We start from the raw sequence: 24,120 nt of genomic DNA, 5'->3' as shown, positions 1-24,120 counted from the left end.
AAACTGAATCCAATAGAACATCAAAAAAGTGTATACACTATAATCAACTGCAATTTATCCAGAGGTGAAATGACTCAACACACACAAATGAACAAACATGATACATCACATCAGCAGTATGGGGGAAAAAACGATCATCTCAATAGATGCAGAAAAAAGCATTTAATAAAATTCAATATCCCTTAATGATTAAAACTCTCAACAAGTTAGGTATAGAAGAAAGATACTCAAAATAAATGCCTTACATTCACAGCAACCTGCATGAGATTGGAGACTATTATTCTAAGTAACTCAGAAATGGAAAACCAAACACTGTACATTTTCGCTCATGAGTGGGAGCTAAGCTATGAGGATGCAAAGGCATAAGAATGACAACAGACTTTGGGGAAAGGGTAGGAAGGGGGCGAGGGATAAAAGACTACAAATTGGGTTCAGTATGTACTGCTTGGATGATGGGTGCACCAAAATCTCACAGATCACCACTAAAGAACTTACTCATGTAACTAAACAACCACCTGTTTCTCAATAACCTATGGAAACAAAAAAAAATCTAAAAATAAAAAAAAAAAGACCTTACATGACAAAACCACAACTAACATCATACTGAATAGGAAAAAGTTGAAAGCCTTTCCTTCAAGATCTGGAACAAGGCAAGAATGCCCATTTTAACCAGCGTTATTCAACACAGCACTACAGGTCCCAGACAGAACACTTCAGCAAGAGAGAGAAATAAAGGGCATCCAAATTGAAAAAGAGGAAGTCAAACTGCCTCTGTTTGCAGACATATCATATATTTAGAGAAAAAGATTACACACACACACACACACACACACAGACACACACACACGCCCCTGTTAGAACTGGTAAACAAATTCACTGAAGTTGCAGGATACATGAATCAACATACAAAAACCATTTCCAGTTACAGCATTTCCATATAACAATAGCAAACAATCTGAAAATGAAATCAAGGAAGCAATTCCATTAACAATAGCTACAAAAAGTAATTAATTAAGTGTCTAGGAATAAATTTAACCAAAGAGTAGAAAACTCTCTACAAATAAACCTATAAAACATTGAGACAAGAAATTGAAGAGGACACAAAAAAAGGAAAAATTATTTCATGTTCATGGATTAGGAGAATTAAAACTATTGCTATGTCCAACTACCCAAAGCAGTCTACAGATTCAATGCAATTCCTATTAAAATACCCATGACACTCTTCACAGATATAGAAAAATTAATCTTAAAATGTATTTGGAATCACAAAAAATGCAAAATGGCAAAAGTTATCCTGAGCAAAAGGAACAAAACTAGAGGAATCACATTACCTGGCTTCAAATTATATACTACAGAGTTATAGCAACCAAAACAGCAGTGGTGGCATAAAAACAGACACATAGACCAATGGAACAGAATAGAGAACCCAGAAATAAATCCATGTATCTACAGTGAACTCATTTTTTTACAAAGGTGCCAAGAACATACATTGAGAAAGGACAGTCTCTTCAACAAATGGTGCTGGGAAAACTGGATATCCATATGCAGAAAAATGAAATTAGACCCCTATTTCTTCTCATACTCAAAAATCAAATTAAAATGGATTAAAAGCTTAAACCTCAAACTATGGAATCACTAAAATAAAACTTTGGGGAAACTCTCCAAAGTTGGACTGGACATTGGACTGGACAAAGATTTTTTTTTATTGCATTTTAGGTTTTGGGGTACATGTGCAGAACATGCAAGATAGTTGCATAGGTACACACGTGGCAGTGTGTTCTGCTGCCTTCCTCCCCTTCACCCACATTTGGCATTTCTCCCCAGGCTATCCCTCCCCAGCTCCCCCTGCCACTGTCCCTCCCCTATTCCCCCAATAGACCCCAGTGTGCAGTGCTCCCCTCCCTGTGTCCATGTGTTCTCATTTTTCATCACCCGCCTATGAGTGAGAATATGCGGCGTTTCATTTTCTGTTCTTGTGTCAGTTTGCTGAGAATGATGTTCTCCAGATTCATCCATGTCCCTATAAAGGACACAAACTCATCATTTTTGATTGCTGCATAATTTGTGGACAAAGATTTTTAAGGTAAACCTCAAAAGTACATGCAACCAAAACAAAAATAGCCAAAAAGGATTACATCAAGCTGAAAAGCTTCTGCACAACAAAGGAAACAATCCAGAGTGAAGAGACAACCTGCAGAATGACAGAAAATATCTGCAAACTGTTCATCTGTCAAGGGAGACTCTGTCTCCATTTAAAAGAAAATGCTGGTGAGGATGCAGAAGAAAGGGAATTATTACATACTGTTGGTGGGATGTAAATCAATACAGCCATTATGCAAAACATATTGAGGTTCCTCGAACAACTAAAAATAGAACTACCATATGATCCAGCAATCCCAATGGCGGGTATATATCCAAAGGAAAGGAAATCAGTATGTCAAAGAGCTATTGGCACTCCCATGTTTACTGCAGCCTTAGTCACAGTAGCCAAGATATGGAATCAACCTAAGTGTCCACTGACAGAGGAATGGATAAACAAAATATTAATGGATACATACACACATGATAGAATATTATTTGGCCACAAAAAAAAGAAATCCTGTCACTTGCAGCAACATGAATAACCCTGGAGGATACTATGTTAAATGAAATAATCCAGGCACAGAAAGGCAAATAGCACATGTTCCTCTCATATATGAGAGCTTAAAAAGCTGCCCTCCTTGAAGTAGAGAGTAGAATAGAATAGAAGAGTGGTTACCAGAGGCTGGGAATTATACAGGGGGAGACTGTGATAGGGAGGGGTTGGTTAATTGGTACAAAATTTCACCTAGAGTGAAAAATCAGATAAATATTTAAGGTAATGGATATCCTAATTCCCCTGATTTGATCATATAAATTTATCAACCTATTACATGTACCCCCAAAATATATACATCTAATGTGCAGCAGTAAAAATCAGTTTTAAAATTAGTATTTCATAGGAGAAATAATGTTCTATAGCATAGTAGTGAATAGAATAATAATTCACTATATATTTCAAAATAACTAGAAAAGAGGATCTAGAATGTTTCTAGCACAAAGAAATGAAAAATGTTTCAGGTGATGGAGACCTCAATTACTCCAATTTGATCATTACATTCTGCATATATGTATCAAAATACCATAACTATCCCATAAACACATATAATTATTAGGTATCAATTAAAAATTTTTAAATATATCTATTGCTCCGTGCAAGGAACTGTTCTAGGCACTGGATGTGCAGCAGTGAAGGAAACAGCATGATGCCTGTTCTTATGCGGCTCAGTCTAGGAGACAAATCAAGATCATTTCAAATTGTGATAATCACTAAATAAGACTAGGGCAGGGAGAGCACTGTGATTTGATAAAATGTGACCTGAGTAAGAGAGGGAGAGTGTTTGAATTGAAACCTGAATGACGACAAAGAATCAGCCATTCAACATTGTATGGAAAAATTATCCTAGGCAAAGAGCAGAACCGGGATGTATTAACCCTAGGTTGAAATAAGCTTGATATTATCAGGAAAAGAAAGAAGTCCAGTGTGGCTGAAGCACAGTGAGTGGGAGGAGGCGAGGGAGAAGATGCTAGATGAGCTCTGAAAGGAAAGCAGAAACCAGACCACGCAGGACCCAGGGGGATATAGGGAGGTGTTCGATTTTATTTTATGCATGGCTGGGTGTAACTAGAGAGTTTTAGATAAAAGAATAATAATCTGATGCATTTTTGCAAAAGATGGCCCTGCCTGCTTTGTAATGAGTTGGGACAAAGGACTGAGGGAAGAACAGAATCAGGGTACTTGTTATAACAGAGAAAACGATGAGATGATAGAGAAAAGCAGTCCAATTTTGGACATATTAATATTTCAGAAGTATAGCTAACTGGACTTTCTAGAAAGAAAAGAAAAAAAAGAGCAACAAAGAATACCAACTACCACATTGCATGAGCCCAGCACGATGGCTGGCCCAGAGTAGGCACTACAGGACTGTTTCTAAGTGAATGAGTGAACTCTAAGGTCATACAGATAGCAAGAGATGCAGACAGTATCACAAACCAGATCTAACTAGACTCAAAACACATGCTGTTCCACATCAAGGTTATATTTCCCTGAGTAACTTAGGCTTTTAAGAAAGCAGACTTAGTGCAGGAAGAAGTCCAGAGAAGGCTGGCTCCAGAAGAGAATCACCAATGGGTTTTGCCCCCATTAGTCAAAGGCAACAAGCTTTGCCTTCTCATACCAAGCCAGGCTGGAAGGGACTCAGCTGTTTCTCTGTGCCACTTACAGGTTCTTATAAATCTCTAGGTAAAACTCCCTCTTGTGTCACGGGAACTTCTTGTTACCTCTAGAGGTTGAAGACCCTTTAGTAAATGTAAAATTACTTGAATACTCATTTCCCCTATGGTTGATGCCAGCCCTTAAAAGGGAGCAAAGGAAAGCTAGAAATCCATAGAGTGCTCAGTGTGCATCTTTGGGTAGAGGAACTCTTTCCACTGCTCCCATCAGTGCACTCCTCCCTACACTTGAGATTTTAATTTCTCTCCCTATGAAAAGGATATAACATGAGTGTGATTAAGGAAGCTTAGATTCTGAGACCTCAGGCAAGAAAGAAGTTTGGCCTTTAAGAATACAGCAAATAGACCCTTTTCACAACATGGCACTGAAAGCAAAGAGGAAGCTCCTGGCCCTTCTAAAGCCGAAGGAAGTGAAGGCTTTAAAGGCCAAGAAGGCAGTATTGAAAGGTGTCCGTGGCCACACACACAAAAAAAGAAGATCCGGCCGGGCGCGGTGGCTCACGCCTATAATCCCAGCACTTTGGGAGGCCGAGGCGGGTGGATCACGAGGTCAAGAGATCGAGACCATCCTGGTCAACAAGGTGAAACCCCGTCTCTACTAAAAATACAAAAATTAGCTGGGCATGGTGGTGCACGCCTGTTGTCCCAGCTACTTGGGAGGCTGAGGCAGGAGGATTGCTTGAACCCAGAAGGCGGAGGCTGCAGTGAGCTGAGATCGTGCCATTGCACTCCAGTCTGGGTAACAACAGTGAAACTCCGTCTCAAAAATTAAAAAAATAAAAAAAATAAAGAAGATCCACACATCACCCACCTTCTGGTGGCCCAAGATACTGCGACTCGGTGGCAGCCCAAATATCCTCAGAAGAGCACCCCCAGGAGAAACAAGCTTGACCACTATGCTATCATCAAGTTTCCGCTGACCACTGAGTCTGCCATGAAGAAGATAGAAGACAACAACACACTTGTGTTCACTGTGGATGTTAAAGCCAACAAGCACCAGACAAACAGGCTGTGAAGAAGCTCGATGACATGGATGTGGCCAAGGTCAACACCCTAATTCGGCCTGATGGAGAGAAGAAGACGTATGTTCCACTGGCTCCTGATTACGATGCTTTGGATGTTGCCAACAAAATTGGGATCATCTAAACTGAGTCCAGCTAGCTAATTCTAAACATATGTATATCTTTTCACCATAAAAAAAATACAGCAAAAAAATGAACTGAATAGGACTTCCATTTCTGGAAAGATAGAGTAGACATACTTTTCCCTATTCCTCCCTCCAAGTGCAACTAAAAGCCTTGCTCATTGTATCTAAAACAAATATAGGACAACTCTGAAAGGTGGAGAAAAGAAAGCAAACTTTCTAGGAATGACACAGTGGTAAGTTCCCTGGGTTTTCTTTTTGCCTCATATATTCCTGACTTGGAGCAGAATAAGCCAGCAACCTGGAAACTCCAAGGAGTACAGACAAAAAAAAAACACAAATCCCCACAAAAGCCCATTCTCTCCAATCAAAAGGACTGGGAAATGGGCAGCCTCAAAAGACAGAAAGTTGTTAGATAATAATCTCTCTACTATAACCACATACCACAGAAAAATCATGTGCCCCCACCCCCCCTCAGCTAAGCCAGCAAGGGCATAGTAAGAAAACCTAGACTACCCCTTTCTTAGGCTGTAATGAAGCACCCAATCTCCCATCTCCTCTCCTACTGAGATATTCCAACCAGAAAAGGCCCAGTAAGGAGCATGGACTTCCACACAATGCCACCTCCACCTAGCAGTAATGAGGTGCCCCTTTTCCTCTTCAGTGGGATGGATGGTCAGAGGAGGCCTAGAAGAGAGTTGGGATTTTCACCACTGCCCAGCAGTCATGAGGTCACCTCCATCGCCTACAACCCAGAGAGGTATCAATGTAAACTTAGTGGGGAGCTGGAATTCCTATCTCTACCCAGCAGTAACAAGGAGAAGCACCCTATTCAGGTGCCAATGGAAGCTGAGTGGGCAACCTGTATGTTTACCCCAACCTGACAAAAGTAAGAGGATGCCTTCCTCTTCCTCTGCCATATAAATGTTAAACCTAAAATGCAAACTTTAAAAAAGATCCAGAGTCTCAAAACAATACCCAAATCCCCAACTTTCAATTAAAAAATGCATTCATTATACCAAGAACCAGGAAGATGTCAAATAGAATGAAAAACACATAATCAATAGATGCCAACACAAAATGATGTATCAGAAATATCAGACAAAAGTTTTTGAACAGCCATCAAAAAGTGCTTTAACAAGCAATCAGGGGCAAGCTTGAAAAAAATAGAAAGTCTCAGCAAAGAGGATATAAGGAACCAAGTGGAAGTTTTAGAACCAGAAAATATAGTAACAAATATTTTAAAATCCAATGAATAGACTCCAAAACAAAATGAGGCCAGGCACAGTGGCTCATGTGGTCATCCTAACACTTTGAAGGCCAATGTAAGAGGATCACTTGAACTCAGAAGTTCAAGGCCAGCCTGAGCAACATACTGAGACCCCCTCTATAAAAAATTAGTGAACTTTAACTTGAAGATAAAACACTAGAAATTATCCTATAATTGCTGTTCTGTAACAGAAAGTATCTAAACAATAGAGAGAGAAAAGCAAATTACATAATGATAAAAAGCATCACTCCACCAAGAAGACAGAACAATCCGGAGGTATATTTGTACCAAACAAGAACTGCAAAATATGTAAAGCAAAACCTGATAAAACCAAAAAAAGAAACAGACCCACAGTACACCTCTCTCAACGACTGATAGAGCAACTAGGGAGAAAACTAGCAAGGATATAGAAGAACTCAACATACCACCAAATAATAGGATTTAATCAGTGTTTATAGAATATTCTCCCCAACAAGAGCAAAATGCAATCTTTACAAGTGTACATGGAATGGTATTCAGGACAGATCATATGCTAGTCCATAAAATAAACCTTAATAAATATAACAATTAAGATCCCCAGAGTGTATTCTCAACTACAATGGAATCACTAGAAATCAATAAAGATAATGGGAAAATATCCAAACACTTGGAAACTAAATATCACACTTCTAAATAATTCATGGGCCAAAGATAAAGTGGCAAGGGAAACTTTTATTGAACTCAATGAAAACGTAAATGCAAGTGGGAAACTGCAAAAGTAGTATAAAAAAGGAAATGTTTATCACTACATGTTTACCTAAGACAGAAAGTCTTAAATCAATATTCCGGGCCAGGCGCGGTAGCTAATGCCTGTAATCCCAGCACTTTGGGAGGCCGGGGCAGGTGGATCACGAGCTCAAGAGATCGAGACCATCCTGATCAACATGGTGAAACCCCATCTCTACTAAAAATACAAAAATTAGCTGGGCATGGTGGCACATGCCTGTAATCCCAGCTACTTGGGAGGCTGAGGCAGGAGAATTGAATGAACCCAGGAGGCGGAGGTTGCCGTGAGACGAGATCGTGCCATTGCACTCCAGCCTGGGTGACAAGAGTGAAATTCCGTCTCAAAAAAAAAAAAAAAAAATCAATATTCCAAGCTCCCACCTCCAGAATACACCCAAAAAAAAAAAACCTAAAATAAAACTAAAGCAAGTAGAAGGAAGGAAATCATAATGAGCAGAAATCAATGAAATTAAAAATAGGAAAACGGGAAAATCGGTGGTCTTTGAAAAGATCAGTAATATAGAATAACATCAACAAACCGTTTTTGTAGCAAGACTGAAAATAAAGAGAGAAAGACAGAAATTACCAGTATTAAGAATGGAAAAGAGTATCACTATAAACCCTAGAGACATAAAAAAAATAATAAAGAAATGCTACAAACAACTATACACACATAAATTTGACTAGATGAAATGGACCTCAAAACCAACAAACTACCACACCAATAGCCCTAAAATTAGTGAGGGAATCAAATTCAGAATTTTAAAACTCCTAGAAGATTTTACTAAATAATGGTGTCAAAATTTAAAGAAGAATTAACAGCAATTCTACACAATCTCTAAAAGAAAATAGAAGCAGAGGGAACATTTCTCAATTCATTTTGTGAAACTAGCGTTACCCTGATTCGCAAAATCAAAGAGTACAAAAAAGAAAACTACAGACTAACAGCCCTCATAAATATAGATACAAATATCCTTAACAAATAGTAGCAAACAGAATTCAGCAATACATAAGAAGAATGAGGCCAGGCATGGTGGCCCAGGCCTGTAATCCCAGCACTTTAAGAGGCTGAGGTAAGAAGATGTTTGAGGCCAGAAGTTCAAGACCAGCCTCGGTAACATAGTAAGATCCCATCTCTACAAAAAAAAAAAAAGGCCAAGTGATGGTGGATGCCTATAGTACTAGCTGCTCAGGAGGCTGAGGCAGGAGGATCACTTGAGCCCAGAAGTTCGAGGCTGCAGTAAGCTAGGATCACAGCACCACACTCCAGCCTGGGTAACCAAGCAAAATCATGCCACTTAAAAAAAAAATGTGGGGGTACATTTCAGAAGTGCGAGCCTGGCTCAATATTTTTTTTAAAAAGCCATATAATGTATCATATTAACAGGCTAATGAAAAAAAAATCACACAACCTTATAAATTGATATAGAAAAAGCATTCAAAAAAATTCAACACCCAACACCCATTCATGATACAGCACTAGGAAGGAAGGAAGGGAGTGAGGGAGGGAGGGAGGGAGGGAGGGAGGAAGGGAGGAAGGAAACAGAGGAGAACTTCCCAAACTTAATAAAGAGCATCTACCAAAAAAACCTACAGCTAACATTAGGGTTAATGGTGAAAGACTGGAAATTTTCCCCCTACGACAAGGAACAAGGCAAAATATCAGCTCTCACTACTCTTATTCAACGCAGCACTGCCATTGCATTAGTGCAAAAAAAGGAAATAAATGGCATCCAAATCAGAGAGGAAGAAATAAAACTATCCCTATTTGCAAATGACATAATGCTATACAGAACATCTCAAAGAATCCACATAAAAACTTCCAGAATAAGTTCAGCAAGATCATGTGATACGAAATAAACAGACAAAAATTATTGTATTTCTACATATAGAAACGAACACCAGAATTACATAATACCATTTATAATCATTGCAAAAATACTTAGATGTAAATATAACAAAACATGTGCAGGATTTGAATGCTGAAAACAACAAAATGTTGATGAATGAGATTAAAGAAATTGAGACACATACCATGTTCCTAAAATAGCAGACTACACATAATACGGACATCCATTCTCTCCAAATCACTATACAAGTTTAGCACAATTTCTGTCAAAATGCTAGCCAGAGTTTTTGTAGATATGCACAAGATTACTTTAAAATTTGTATGAAAGGCAAAGGAACTAAAATAGCTAAAACAATCTTGAAAAAAAAATGTGGCTCAAACTCATCAAATTATGTACATTAAATATGTGTGGGTTTTTTAGTTTTAGTGTTAATATATCAATTATAATTCAATAAAGCTGTTTTTAAAAAGAAAGTAGGATGAATCAGTCTAGCCAATCACAAGACTTGACACATAGCTACAGTAATGAAGACTATGTGTTATTAGAAAAAGGATATATAGATCAATGGAACAGAATAAAGATCCCAGAAACAGACCCATACAAATATACCCAACTGATGTTTGACAACAGTGCAAAAGCAATTTGTGCAGGAAAGATGACCTTTTTAACAAACGGTATGGGAACAAGTGGACATCAATAAGCCAGAAAAGGAATCATGACCTAAGTCTAGAATCTTATATAAACATGACTCCAGATGGATTGTGGTCTTCAATATAAAACAAAGCTGGGCTGGGCGCAGTGGCTCACACCTGTAATCCCAGCACTTTGGGAGGTCGAGGCGGGTGGATCACCAGGTCAAGAGATCGAGACCATCCTGGTCAACATGGTGAAACCCCGTCTCTACTAAAAATACGAATAAAATTAGCTGGGCATGGTGGCGCGTGCCTGCAATCCCAGCTACTCAGGAGGCTGAGGCAGGAGAATTGCCTGAACCCAAGAGGCAGAGGTTGCGGTGAGCGGAGATCGCGCCATTGCACTCCAGCCTGGGTAACAAGAGTGCAACTCCGTCTCAAAAAAAAAAGCTAAAAAAATTTTTGAGAAAAACAAAGAGAAAGTCTTCAGAATCTAGGGCTAGGCAAAGTGTTCTTCGATTTGACACCAAAAGCACAATCCATAAATGGGAAAACTGACAAGCTGGACCTCATCAAAATGTAAAACAAAAGACTCTGTTGAGGATGAAATGAAAATCTATGATGGAAAGGAATATCTGCAAACAAAACATCAAATAAAGAAATAGGATCTAGAATATATAAACCATACTATATAACCTCAAACTCAACAATAGAAAATCTAATTAAAAGTTGAGTAAAAGCCATAAACAGACATTTTACCCAAAAGGAGATACAGATAACCAACGAGCACATGAAAAAATGTTGAACATCATTAGCTATTTGGGAAATGCAAATTAAAGATATACTGCAGTATTACTACACACCTATCAAAGTGGCTAAAATTAAAAAAGTGACAATACCAACTGCTGGTGAGAATGCAAATAAACTAGATCATTCACGTATTGCTAGCAGGAATGTAAAATGGTGCATGTACTGAAGAAGAGTTTGGCAGGTTATTAACAACTAAATATGCAACTACCATATGACCCAGCAATTACACTCCTGGGCATTTATCCCAAGAGAATGAAAACTTATGTTCACAAAAAAACCTGTACATGAATGTTTATAGCAGCTTTACTCATAATTAGCCAAAACTGGAAACAATCCAAATATGTTTGAATAGATGAATGGTTAAACCGTGGTGCTTCTATATTATAGAGCACTTCTCAGCAATAAAAATATAAAAACTATTGACACATGCAACAATCTGGATGTATCTTCAGAGACTAAAAAAAATCCTCAAACATTACATATTTATGACTCCATATATATAACATTCTTGAAATGACAAAATTATAGAAAGAATTAGTAATTTACCAGGGCTTAAGGAGTAAGGGCAGGAAGAAGTGGGGTTGCCCATAAAAAAGCAACATGAGATATTCTTATGGTGATGGAAATATTCTGTACCTTGACTGTATCAATGGCAACATCCAGGTTGTGATATCATGCTATAGTTTTGCAGGCAATTACCATCAGGAGAAGCTGGGTAAAGGGCACATGGGGTCACTTACATTGTTTCTTACAACTCCATATGAATCTAGTTATCTCAAAATAAAAAGTTTAATTTTTAAAAATCAACTGAACATAGATGAATTACAAGTATTTTGAAGGGGTCGTCAGCAGTCAGCTAAAGGAAAGGTAAGGTGAAAAGGGAAGCGAGTTATGTAGGGGTTTATTGTGTGTTTGCAAGATACGGTCTGAGTGACAAGACTATTCAGCAAATCCACTAGTTAACAGACACCTGCTGTTTTCAAACCAGTCATCTAGAGCTCCATAGTTCTTGGTAACAAATCCTCAGGAGGAAACACCCTTTCAAAGAAAAATAGCTCTTCTGTGACAGTTTGATATAATCTATAATTATTTCAAGGTGGATTTCCCATTCTGATTTTTTCTAGGATGCTATTAGGCCCTGCCTGGGTGAGGCCTTAGTACAGTAATGTCTTCATACCTCCCCAAAATGCCAGGCTGACCACAGACTCTCCATTGATGAAATTCCTACAACATGTATGCAAAGAGGAATTGGTGGGTGCACTAGGCTAGAGAGGGAGGGTTGATGGGGACTTGTATTCAGCATCTCTCTTCCCATTTCTAGGATGCAGCCTCTTACATTTAAACCACAAGGTACTGGCATTCTAATATATTTTGATTACTAGGACATTTTATCAGGATAAATGTGAGACATTTTAAGTCTTTATGTAAAAGGCTACAAGTGATTCCAGTAAGATCAAGTTTTTATGATTCAGCTTAGGATCCTACATGTTTCATCCTGATATGACCTTTTTTTATTTGTACTTTAGGTTCTGGGGTACATGTGCAATGTAAGGTGGTTTGATGCCTCCATCGCCCCCTCACCTATACCTGGCATTTCTCCCCACCTAGCTATCAGAACACTATTGAAAACAGAAGATGGAAATTCCACGGAGTGGAGTTCTTTATTAGAGAAAATCAACACCCTTAAGAGAAATTCCCTGACCCAAAGAGTATTTCACAGCTATTTAACTATCTGGCTCCAAAAGTCCTTTCAGAATACAGTACGAATGACTATTCATATTGCTCAGAAAGATCTCCATGAGACTGACCACCTTCCTCCTCAGACGTGTGTGTGGAAATGGATTCAGACTAGAAAGACAGGGGACAGCATTGCACGGATTGTTACCAATGCACCAAGTGCTTGGTCTAGGTTCCACTGCTTGCAGCACATAAAGCCAATCACTGAGGTGACAAGTACTGCCAGGAAAGAAGGCGTTAATCAGGTATTGCAGCTGAAGAAAGGGGAGAGCAGTCTCAAATCCATCTCCCTGAGCGACTAAAATTGGAGGTTTGATGTAGTGGGGAAGGAATGTCACTACATGTGGGTAAACAGGAATCAGGAAGGGGTAGGGAAGAGGTGTTGGCCAACAAGAAACAGGTGGTTGGTTACACAGTCATGATGTATGAAAGGTCTGGCATCACATTGTCCAGATACAGTGTTCTGGTGAGTTTCAGCTCCTTGATACTATCTGGGAGGTCTGATGGTTGATTTCCTGAGAAAGGGACTCACATAGGACAAATGTAACTTTCTTAAGTTTTAAGACTGGGAGAGTCAATTTCTATGTTTCTTCAAAAGAAATCAAAAAGGTAAGTTCTATGAGACAATTGGGCAAGTTTCACCACGAGCCTGTGATCTGCACCCTCAGGAGAAAAAGCTTTCTGAGAATATAACTACCTGGGAAGGGGTTAGTGTCTTCCAAAGGGAGGGAATCTCTGGGCACTGAATCAAAATGCACAGGATACAGACCTTGTCCAGTCATAGGAGCATGCCCTAAGTTAGATGCTCAGTGAGATTTCAGAAGCTTTGCAGAGAAACTAGGTCTAACAATCTGGTCTTGTGGTCCCAGTTACTACAGCACAGTCAGTAGTCTCCCTCACCTATTTTCTGCCCTTATCAGTATGGGCATGTGGTTCTAGTGTCTTCCTTTCATTAGTCTTGTACAGCAGAAGCTTCCAAAGGCAGCAAGCCAGCAGCCCTTTCAGAATATACTTCCCAGGAGAGGCTTCTGTCTGTCCTATTCCCCCAACCAGACTGGGACTTCCCCAAAGGCAGATGCTACTGCTCCTAGGATAATGTCACTAGTCCACACTCTCCCTAACCCTCCCCTGCCACAGCATCCAATGCCAGGCTCTGCCTAGAGGAAGTGCTCACTACAGGCCATTATTTATGGGGCCAAATAATGCTCATCTTGAAGACTGATTCTGGTAGGAAGAAAGGTTTTTCTCTTGATGAAAAATAGGGAAATGAGACTGACTAATCTATCACATTTCTCCAGCATTTTTAACTTCCAAAAGTCCTCTATTGTATTTTTAAATCCTTATAACCACACTGTGAGGGAGTTCTACAGATGGTAAAATGGAGGCTTTGTATAATGGAGATGACATGACTCACCCTGAGTCATGCAAGGGGTGAGTAAGCAAAGAAGCTGGGAGTAGAAGCCAGGCCACAGCTCCAAGTCTTTTCACTAATCCATCTGTACAGCCTGAAATACTTTTCATAGCACACTGACATACATCATCACACCTCATGCAATGGGAAGGCTGGTATTATGCTTATTTTACAAACTGGGAAAATAGACCCAGAAGGTAAACTATTTGTTTACAGTCACATTGCAGATGACCAAACAGGACTGAAGACTCAAGTCCAGTTTCCTAATTCAGTGCTTTTTGACTGCATACAGAAAAACAGATAAGTTACTGTTTTTCTACAGAACCCCTGAATGATAGCAACATGCCTTCCCCTCATCTTATGCAACAAGCTCCTGGTCAAAGGCACCATCTCCCACTGTGGACCTTCTCCAAGACTTCCTAATTAACTCCGAAACCAGGCACACTGGCCAGAGCCTGTCTCTCTTAAGAGTGCCTACCCCAATCCCCAAACTACAGCTAACTAGATTAGGAGAGCAGGACCAAACTACACTTACCTTGTGATATGGATATGGTTTGGCTATGTCCCCATCCAAATCTCAACTTGAATTGTATATCCCAGAATTCCCACATATTGTGGGGAAACCCAGGGGAAGGTAGGTAATTGAATAACAGGGACCAGTCTTTCTCATGCTGTTCAAATTATAGTAAATAAGTCTCACAAGATCTGATTGGTTTATCAGGGGGTTCTGCTGTTGCTTCTTCCTCATTTTCTCTTGCCACCACCATATAAGAAGTGCCTTTTGCCTCCCACCATGATTCTGAGGCCTCCCCAGCCATGTGGAACTGTAAGTCTAATTAAACTTTTTTCTTCCCAGTCCTAAGTACGTCCTTATCAGCAGCCTGAAAATGAACTAATGCAGCAAATTGGTACCAGCAGAGTAGGGCATTGCTGAAAAGATACCCAAAAATGTGGAAGGGACTTTAGAACTGGGTAAAAAAGACAGAGGTTGGAACAGTTTGTAAGGCTCAGAAGACAGCAAAACGTGGGAAAGTTTGGAACTTCCTAGAGACTTGTTAAATGGCTTTGCCAAACATGCTGATAGTGATATGGACAATAAAATGCAGGCTGAGGTGGTCTCAGGTGGAGATGAGGAACTTGTTGGGAACTGGAGCAAAGGTGACTCTTGGTATGTTTTAGCAGATGGACTGGCAGCATTTTGCCCCTGCCCTAGTGATTTGTGAAACTTTGAACTTGAGAGAGATGACTTAGGGTATCTGGTGGAAATAATTTCTAAGCAGCAAAGCGTTCAAGATGTGACTTGGGTACTGTTAAAGGTATCCAGATTTAAAAGGAAACAGAGCATAAAAGTTCAGAAAATTTGTAGCCTATGTAATAGAAAAGAAAAAACCATTTTCTGGGGAGAAATTCAAGCCAGCTGCAGAAATCTGCATAAGTAGCAAGGAACCTAATATTAATCCCAAAGACCAAGGGGAAAATCTCTCCAGGGCATGTCAGAAGTCTTGATGGCAGCCCCTCCCATCACAGGCCTGGAGGCCCAGGAGGAAAAAGTGGTTTCATGGTCTGGGCCCAGGGTCCCTGTGCTGTGTGCAGCCTAGAGAGTTGGTGCCCTGTTTCCCAGCTACTACAGCTGGGGCTGAAAGGGGCCAAAGTACAGCTCAGGCTATGGCTTCAGAGGGTGGAAAGCCCAAGCCTTGGCAGCTTCCACATGTTATTGAGCCTGCAGATGCACAGAAATAAAAAATTTTAGTTTGGGAGCCTCCACCTAGATTTCAGAAGATATATGAAAATGCCTAGATGCCTGGGCAAAGGTTTGCTGCAGGGGTGGGACCCTCACAGAGAACTTCTGCTAGGGCAGTGCAGAAGGGGAATGTGGAGTCAGAGCCCCCACACAGATTCCCTGCTGGGGCATTGCCTAGTGGAGCTGTGAGCAAAGGACCACCATCCTCCATACCCCAGAATGGTAGATCCAACAGCTTGCACTGTGCACCTGGAAAAGCCACAGACACTCAATGCCAACCTATGAAAGCAGATGGGAGGGAGGTTGTACCCAGCAAAGTCACAGGAGCAGAGCTGCCCAAGACCATGGGAACATACCTCTTGCATCAACATGACCTGGATGTGAGACCTGGAATCAAAGGAGATCATTTTAGAGCTTTAAAATTTGACTGCCCCAGTGGATTTTGAACTTGCATGAGCTCTTTACCCCCTTTGACTTGGCCAATTTCTCCCATTTGGAACAGCTGCATTCACCCAACACCTGTACCCCCATTGTATCTAGGAAGTAACTAGCTTGCTTGGGATTTTACAGGCTCATAGGCAGAAGGGACTTGCCTTATCTCAGATAAGACTTTGGACTTTGGACTCTTGGGTTGATGCTAAAATTAGTTAAGACTTTGGGGGACTATTGGGAAGGCATGATTGGTTTTAAAATGTAAGGACATGAGATTTGGAGTGTCCAGAGGCAGAATGATATGGTTTGTCTGTGTCTCCATCCAAATCTCAACTGGAATTGTATCTCCCAGAATTCCCACGTGTTGTGGGAGGGGGAGCTTATTGAATCATGGGGGCCAGTCTTACCTGAGCTATTCTCATGATAGTGAATAAGTCTCACGAGATCTACTGGGTTTATTAGGGGTTTCCACTTTTGCTTCTTCCTCATTTTCTCTTGCTGCTGCCTTTCACCTCCTTGCCATGATTCTGAGGCCTCCCCTGCCATGTGGAACTGTAAGTCTAATTAAATTTCTATTTCTTCCCAGTCTCAAGTTTATCAGCAGCATGAAAACAGACTAACATACCTTTAAAATCTTCTGTGTCTAGTAAATATCATCATGCAAAGTGATTTTTGCTGAGATGTGTCAGAGATCATAATATCTTATTCTAAGCTCTTAAGTCTTGTTCCCTGCTACACCCTCATTCTTAACTCATGTTTTTGCCTTCAGAATCATTGAAAAAAACAGAACCAGAGACAGACTCCTGCACCCTCCAATGCTCACATATCTACAAATCAGCCTCCAACCTCATCTACCTACTTCATCTTGTTTCAACAGAGGAAGTATCCTCTTCTGTGAAACGCCAATTCCTCCCAAGTGCTCTGAGCCTCATCCTCCCACCTCCTCAAATGCTTCAGCCCAGCCCCCAACCTGTGATTCTTTTTCTTCCCATCAACTTCTCTTTGATGGGAAGAAAGAGAATCAATTCATCAACATCTTTAGACATAAATCAACTCTACTTTCTTGCTACAACGTTTTCTATTTTCCTTTAGAGCCAGATTTTTTTTGAAAGAGAAGTCTAAACACAATGTCTCTACTTTCTCACTTCAAATCACCTTCTAACACATCCCAATCTGACTATTGCCTCCACTCACTAAGGAAATAGCTGTTGTTAAGGCTAATGTTACTAAATCCAGTATACTCTTCCATCCTGATCTACTTCATCCTCTCAGCAGCATGTTACAGTTCTTCCTTCTCAAAACACTCTCCTTGCTTGGCTTTCTTAATGCCATTCTGTTTTGCTCTGGTACCACAAAGTGTGCAGCTCAGCTCCCCCATCAAGTAAACCTTCAAGAACTAATCTATCAGAGAATTCTGTTGCTTCTACCACCAAATAAATATAACTCAGGAGCCAGTCACTACCCCTTACTCACTTCTATGACTCTATTCACCACATCCCTTCTCTGGGATACAGCAAAAGGCGGTGCTAAGATGAAAGCTCATTGCCTAAATGCCTACATAAAAAAGTCTGAAAGAGCACAATCAGACAAGCTAAGGTCACACCTCAACTACATTCAATGTACCATCCTGTTTCACAACCACAATGCAGAAGAATCCTGATAGCTCTCTATTTTCATTCTTGCCCTCCTCAAATTCAAATATCATACATCAATTTGTATTCCATCAGGTCAATTCCCTGATCAAAACCTTCCAGCTCTTTGGATCAGACTCCATCAGACTTCAAATAAAATCTACATTCTTGCTGTGGCCTACAATCCCCTGCCTATCTTTCCAACCTAATCTGAATCCTTCTGACTTCACCAAGCATACTCCACCTAGTGGCCTTTTTTTGAGACAGAGTCTCCCTCTGTCACCCAGGCTGGAGTCCAGTGGCTTGATCTTGGCTCACTGCAACCTCCGCCACCCGGGCTCAAGCAATTCTTGTGTCTCAGCCTTCCGAGTATTTGGGATTACACGTGCACACCACCACGCCTGGCTAGTTTTTGTAGTTTTAGTAGAGATGGGGTTTCATCATGTTGGCCAGGCTGGTCTGGAAATCCTAACCTCAAGTGGGATCTGCCCACTTCGGCCTCCCAAAGTGCTGGGATTACACTTTATAAGCCACTGCAACCGTCCCACACACTGGCTTTCTGCGAAGACACCAACTCTTGCCATGTGGGAGCTCAGAATTCTTCTCTCCTACTTGCCACGTGGATGGACTCTTCTCAACCTTTAGGTCTCAAATTAAGTGTCGTCTCCTTATAGAAGCCTTCCCTGACACCCTCTCTAAAGTAGATTCTTCACCCATTTCCTTCTTCTGTTACTTTCTATCTATCAACAGGATTTTTATTGTACTCATCAGGAATTGTAATACATGTAGCTATTTCGTCACTTGTTTATAGATGTTGTTGAGGTGGTTCTTTGAAAAGATAAATAAAATGGATATACCATTAGCAAGATTAACCAAGAAGAGAGAAAATCCAAATAAGCTCAATTGGAAACGAAGCGGGAGATGTTACAACTGACACCACAGAAATACAAAAGGTCATTCAAGGCTACTATGAACACCTTTATGCGCATAAACTAGAAAATCTAGAGGAGATGGATAAAGCTATTATTTACAAGTTTGAATCCTAATCACAAACATGGGAATTATATCTCATTGCAATTCATTGACAGTATCAAGCTGGAGATTAAACAAAGGTCAATTTCTATAAATAAGAGAAAAGAAAGGCAGATAGGAGACAACTCGCATGTCATTCGACAAGGCTGCTAATCCAATTTAAATTCCAGATATGCGTATCTATGAGATTTGACCAATTAATTTACTAACAATATCTATTTTAACATTTAAAAGTCATTATCCTGAAAGTTACTTATATTTAACTGATTAAATGTTTTAGATGTAAAGAATAGTAGAGAGAATATGACTTGACAAATGTTACCATTTTGCTATTTTTAAGAACAAACTTATAGCTATTGTTGAAAATATATAGTTCTTCCAATACCATTTCTCTTTCCTCTTTTCTCTCTCCAGAGAAAGCAAGAAGTTGATGGTGTATGATTTTTAATGTGCTTAAGTTTTAAATTTTGAACTAATTTTAGGCTTACAGAAAAGTTTCAAAAATTAGTACAGGGAGTTGCCTTCTATTTCTAATGAAAATGTCTCACATAATGATTGTATATTATCAAAAGATTGCTAAAACTTAAAAATATGACTGTTATTTCAAAAATATGTTGTACTGTTTACATAGTTTTCAATATCACATCAACCATAATATTGACAACACTTTTATTGTGTTGTATTATTTGTTTTAATCAAATTGTGTTTAAGATAACTATGTAAATTGATGTAGTACTAGTTCTTTTTTTTAAATATTGTACAATATACCATTATTCTAAAAGTGTGAATTGCAGGGTGAAAGTATATGTACCATTTCAAAATTTCAAAATATTATGAATAGCTTTTACTGACAATATATTTAACCAGTTATATATATGTATGGATCTGCTTCTGAGCAATCTGATCTTTTTCATTTAACTGTTCTTTTTTATGAAAAAAAATAGCTGATTTTATTATCAATGCCACACAAGTCTTTAAATCAAGTAAAATTTATTTAATTAAGCACAAAGTTACGTTCACATCTATACACAACCACAGTAAATACAGTTATTGGCATAAAGATTTTAGATTTTAGAGCCTTTAGATGTTAAAGACTCCCCACCTGCAAGAGTACATATATAAAACTCACACTATCGTTTATATAATAGGGGATTAACCAAATTAAAACAGTTATACTATCTAGAATAAAACAAAATGGAAATAATTTACTCATAGTATTCATATTTAAACCATCTTTTTTACAAAATACTATCCTGAGAAGAATAATTCCAGGGAGCTTCAACTTGAGCAAAAGCATAATCACTTAAATAACAGCAGTTACTGAAACTAAAAATGAGATTAGTTAAAATTACTTTGGAAGAGAGAAAAAATATTGTCCGGTTTCTTGCTGTGGTTCTGGATGTTCAGTAGCAGGCTCATTTGAAGGCAGAATCAACCCTGAAGGGAAATCACTTCTACCTTCAGAATGTAGGGGCAGGGAGGGAAATCCAGGTGTTGGGGGAAGGTAAGGAGGAAAACCCTTCACTGGATAGACATTTCTCATTGCAAATGGAGCATGTGGTGGACTTGGGAAACCTCTTGGTGGAAAATAATGTGGAGAAGCTCCAAACATGGTTCCTGGAGGAGGTGGAGGCAAACGAGGTCCTCTTCTTGTGAACAAGCCCCTCATATCCCCTGGAAACAACGGACCCCTGACTGGAGCAGGAGGTGAAGAAAGCAAGCCAGGGCCAGTCGCTTCATTTTCAGTGGGGAGAAATGAATCAGGCACATTTAAATTACCAAGATCGCATTTGGTATTATTTCTACTGGACTCCATTTCGGAAGGCATTTTGACCCATCCATTTTACTGAAAGCCGTATTAAAACTTCTGAGTTCTGCCAGTCCAGACAGTCTACCAGACTTGGAATAAAATCTGTCTTGCCTTTTTGGAAGGAAGGCTGAATCAGGATATGATTGTCCTGGTGGAGGAGACATCATACTATGGCCCTATCCCCATGGAGGTGACAGGGACCCAGTGTCAGAAGGAGCCCTGTGAGGACCGGTTAACCTGTCACAGGTTGATCCTCCTCTTTCATTGGTAATCTGATGGTCCAGAGGATTCCCTGGGCCTCTTGAGCCTCTTCCTCCTCCCCCTAGAAGCAAAGGTGAGAGTCTGAGTGGACCTCCTACAAAGTTGGAGGAGAGAGAAAAGTTCTCGTTTCAAATGAAGGCCAACCCAATGGTGAGGGACGTATGGGGAATGCTCTCTGCCAAATCCTGTATTTGGAACATCAAGTGCATAAGGGTCTTTTTTGTAAAAGTTCCAATTTAAATTCTGTTTCAGTTAGTTTTTGTCTGTTGTGAGCATTTTCTTTCCTTAAATCATTGAGGTTTCTTTCAGCAGTCTGAGCTGCCAACCAATTATTCACATGCTTTTTTTCTCATGGGAAATAATCTGCCCTTGATGAGAATGAACTGTTCTTTCCAATTCTTCTTCAAGACCTTTGGCTTGCTGCCTACAGGTCTCCAACTCGTCAGTGGTATGGCTGATCTTTTCATCTACTTTAGAAAGTTTCTCTTGTAACTGGTAATTTTCTTCTACTGTTAATTTCCTGTAAAGTTTCACTGCATTTTATTGATATAATTCAGTCATTAAGTTTCTGTTGAAGGTTCTGTTTGACTTTCAAAATGTGTGTTTTGTTCAATCAGCTTCAGATAACTGAACATAAATTTGGTTTCTTTCTCCTTCGAAAGTTTTTAAAGAAGCATTAACTTTGCAGCGTGAATCAGTTTCGTCAAAGCCCCTTTTAGAGGGTCATCTAAGTAAGCACCATTTTCTGATTCCCTGTTCATTTCTGATTCCAAGTTACCACCATTCGTTACGTCTTCTCCAAGCATAGCAGCCCAGTCTTTCGTCTTCAGCAAGTGTTTAGTCAGAATCTTGATGTGCTCCTCTTGGTCACTTAGAACTTGTTCTGTGTGTACTGTGGAGTCTTCACATGTTATTTTCTGTTTATTAAGTTCACTCACTTGTTCTTTCCATACTTCAGCTTCTTGCAAAAGATGTTTCTGGCTTTCCTGAAGTTGAGAATTTTCATTCAAAGCATCTTTTATCGCCATCTTCAGTTGTTCTCCATTCATTTGAAATATCTTGAAGGGCATTTTGGTTTCAGCTATTTGTGATTTGAGGGATTCTGACTCATCCTCTAAAGACTGTATCCTTTTTGAAATATCCACCATCAACTCATCTTGTTCAGAATGTTTACATTTCTCTTTTAACTCTTTTTCTATACAGAGTATTTCAACCTCAAGTTCACAATTGGACCTGTTCAGCTTTTCACAGGTTGCCTCCAAACTTTGTGCTTCTGCTGCCTCCTTCTCAAAGCCAGCATCTTTTAAAGATGACTCTACTTCATAGCCTTCATACTCTTTTTGAGCAAGGCTAAATTTTTCAAGTAGTTTACATTTTCCTTCAATTAGTCCAGAAAGTGCTACAGCAAGCTTTTTCTCTCTTCCCACATAAAGCCAACTCCTGATTTAAAACTTCTCCACAAAAAAAAAGGGAACAGCAAAAAATCCAACAACAGCTGCCCGTATTACTAATTCCCATGAAAATCATAAGGATTAGAATCCGGTTGCATACTTTTAGGCAGTGCTGCCACAGTCCTGCGTAGCTCCTCCAAGACCAGCCGTAAGTATGGCTGAGGGGTAGCTCCAGGCTTCTCCATAGTGTCAAAGCTGCTCTGGCAGTTGCTGCAGTAACCTCAGCCTACTGGGTTCACAATAAGCTTCCGAGAACGCATAGCCTTCTGTCTGGAAACTGAATCCACACGTGGCAACTGGAGCAGACTACCGTGGAGCCAGCTGCTGGGGGAGCTGGGGAACGCAGCACTCACAGGCCTCACACAGGCGCACGCTGCCCACCCTGACCCCTTCATTACACTTTACATCCTCAGGCAGCACAGGTCCAGGCCCGACACCCATTTAACTGTTTTTTATTGGTAATATCATATTGTGTTAATGACTTTAGCTTTTTAATAATAAAAACATTTGTCAAGGAGACTACAAATTTATATTTCCTCAAAATTTCCTTGGCCACTGTTGACATTTTGCTCTCTATGTGAACTCTACTATCAACATGTGAAGTTTCATTTAAAAATCATTTTGGCTGTTTTTTGTTTGTTTTTACAAACAGGGTCTCACTCTGTCACCCAGGCGAGAATTCAATGGCGCAATCATAGCTCACTACAGCCTCTAAACCCTGGACTCAAGAGATCCTCCCACCTCAGCCTTCCAAGTAGCTAGGACTACAGGTATGTGCCACCACACTAAGACACTTTGGCATTTTGAATTGCATTAAATTTAAAGATAATTTGAAACAAATTTCCATAGCTATGGAAATTGACATTTTGCATCATGAAAGTAACATTTTCCCCCTTTAAGATTATCTTTTGACCAGGTACAGTAACTCATAGCTGTAATCCTAGCACTTTGGGAGACTAAGGTGGGTGGATTACGAGGTCAGGAGATCAAGACCATCCTGGCCAACATGGTGAAACCCCGTCTCTACTGAAGATACAAAAATTAGCTGGGTGTGGTGGTGCGTGCCTGTAGTCCCTGCTACTCAGAAGGCTGAGGCAGGAGAATCGCTTGAACCCGGGAGGAGGAGGCTGCAGTGAGCAGAGATCACACCACAGCACTCCAGCCTGGGCAACAAGGCGAGACTGTCTCAAAAAAAAAAAAATTTATCTTTTATGTCCTTCACAAACATTTTGTAATTTTCTATGTTAATGTTTTGTGCATACTTTGTTTTCATTACTAGTTTAAGTGTTGTTTTAAATTCCATTTTGTTCAGAATCTTGCTTTGTCACCCAAGCTGGAGTGTGGTGGTACAAGCTTGGCTCACTGCAACTTCTGTCTCCCAGATTCAACCAGTTCTCATGTCTCAGCCTCCTAAGTAGCTAAGAGTACAGGCATGCATGAACACGCCTGGCTAAGTTTTGTATTTTTAGTAAAGACAGGGTTTTTCCATGTTGGCCAGGCTGGTCTCGAACTCCTCGCCTCAAGTGATCCGTCCACCTTGGCTCCCCAGAGTGCCAGGATTACAGGTGTGAACCACCGCTCCCAGCCTAATCACGTTTCTTAATTGGTCACTGAATGCAGGTACACCATTTGAATTTATATTAAGCAATGTTTGCTTTTAAAAAAAATCTCTATGCTATGTTTGGTTAAAACAAAACATAAGAATGCATCTTATACAATAAGCATATTGTTTGGTGAAACTGAAACATATATACTGAGTTACAATGTAAAATATAAAATTCATTAACTTGGATTACAGGCATTTGAAGCCACTATTTTAAGTCTGAAGCTGT

General features: G+C 39.8%; 1 protein-coding gene and 1 pseudogene across 2 annotated transcripts in view; both read right to left on the bottom strand.

The window, feature by feature from the left end:
- The window catches only part of KCNH1 (potassium voltage-gated channel subfamily H member 1), a 440,309-nt gene that overhangs the window by 319,602 nt on the left and 96,587 nt on the right, over positions 1-24,120 (bottom strand). The window lies entirely within an intron of this gene.
- Positions 20,001-22,611, bottom strand: LOC144580362 (melanoma inhibitory activity protein 2 pseudogene; annotated as a pseudogene).

Source organism: Callithrix jacchus, chromosome 19, assembly GCF_049354715.1.
Source record: "Callithrix jacchus isolate 240 chromosome 19, calJac240_pri, whole genome shotgun sequence".
Lineage (NCBI taxonomy): Eukaryota > Metazoa > Chordata > Mammalia > Primates > Cebidae > Callithrix > Callithrix jacchus.
Note: the sequence above shows the minus strand (reverse complement) of the source record. Positions and strands in the feature narration are given on the sequence as shown.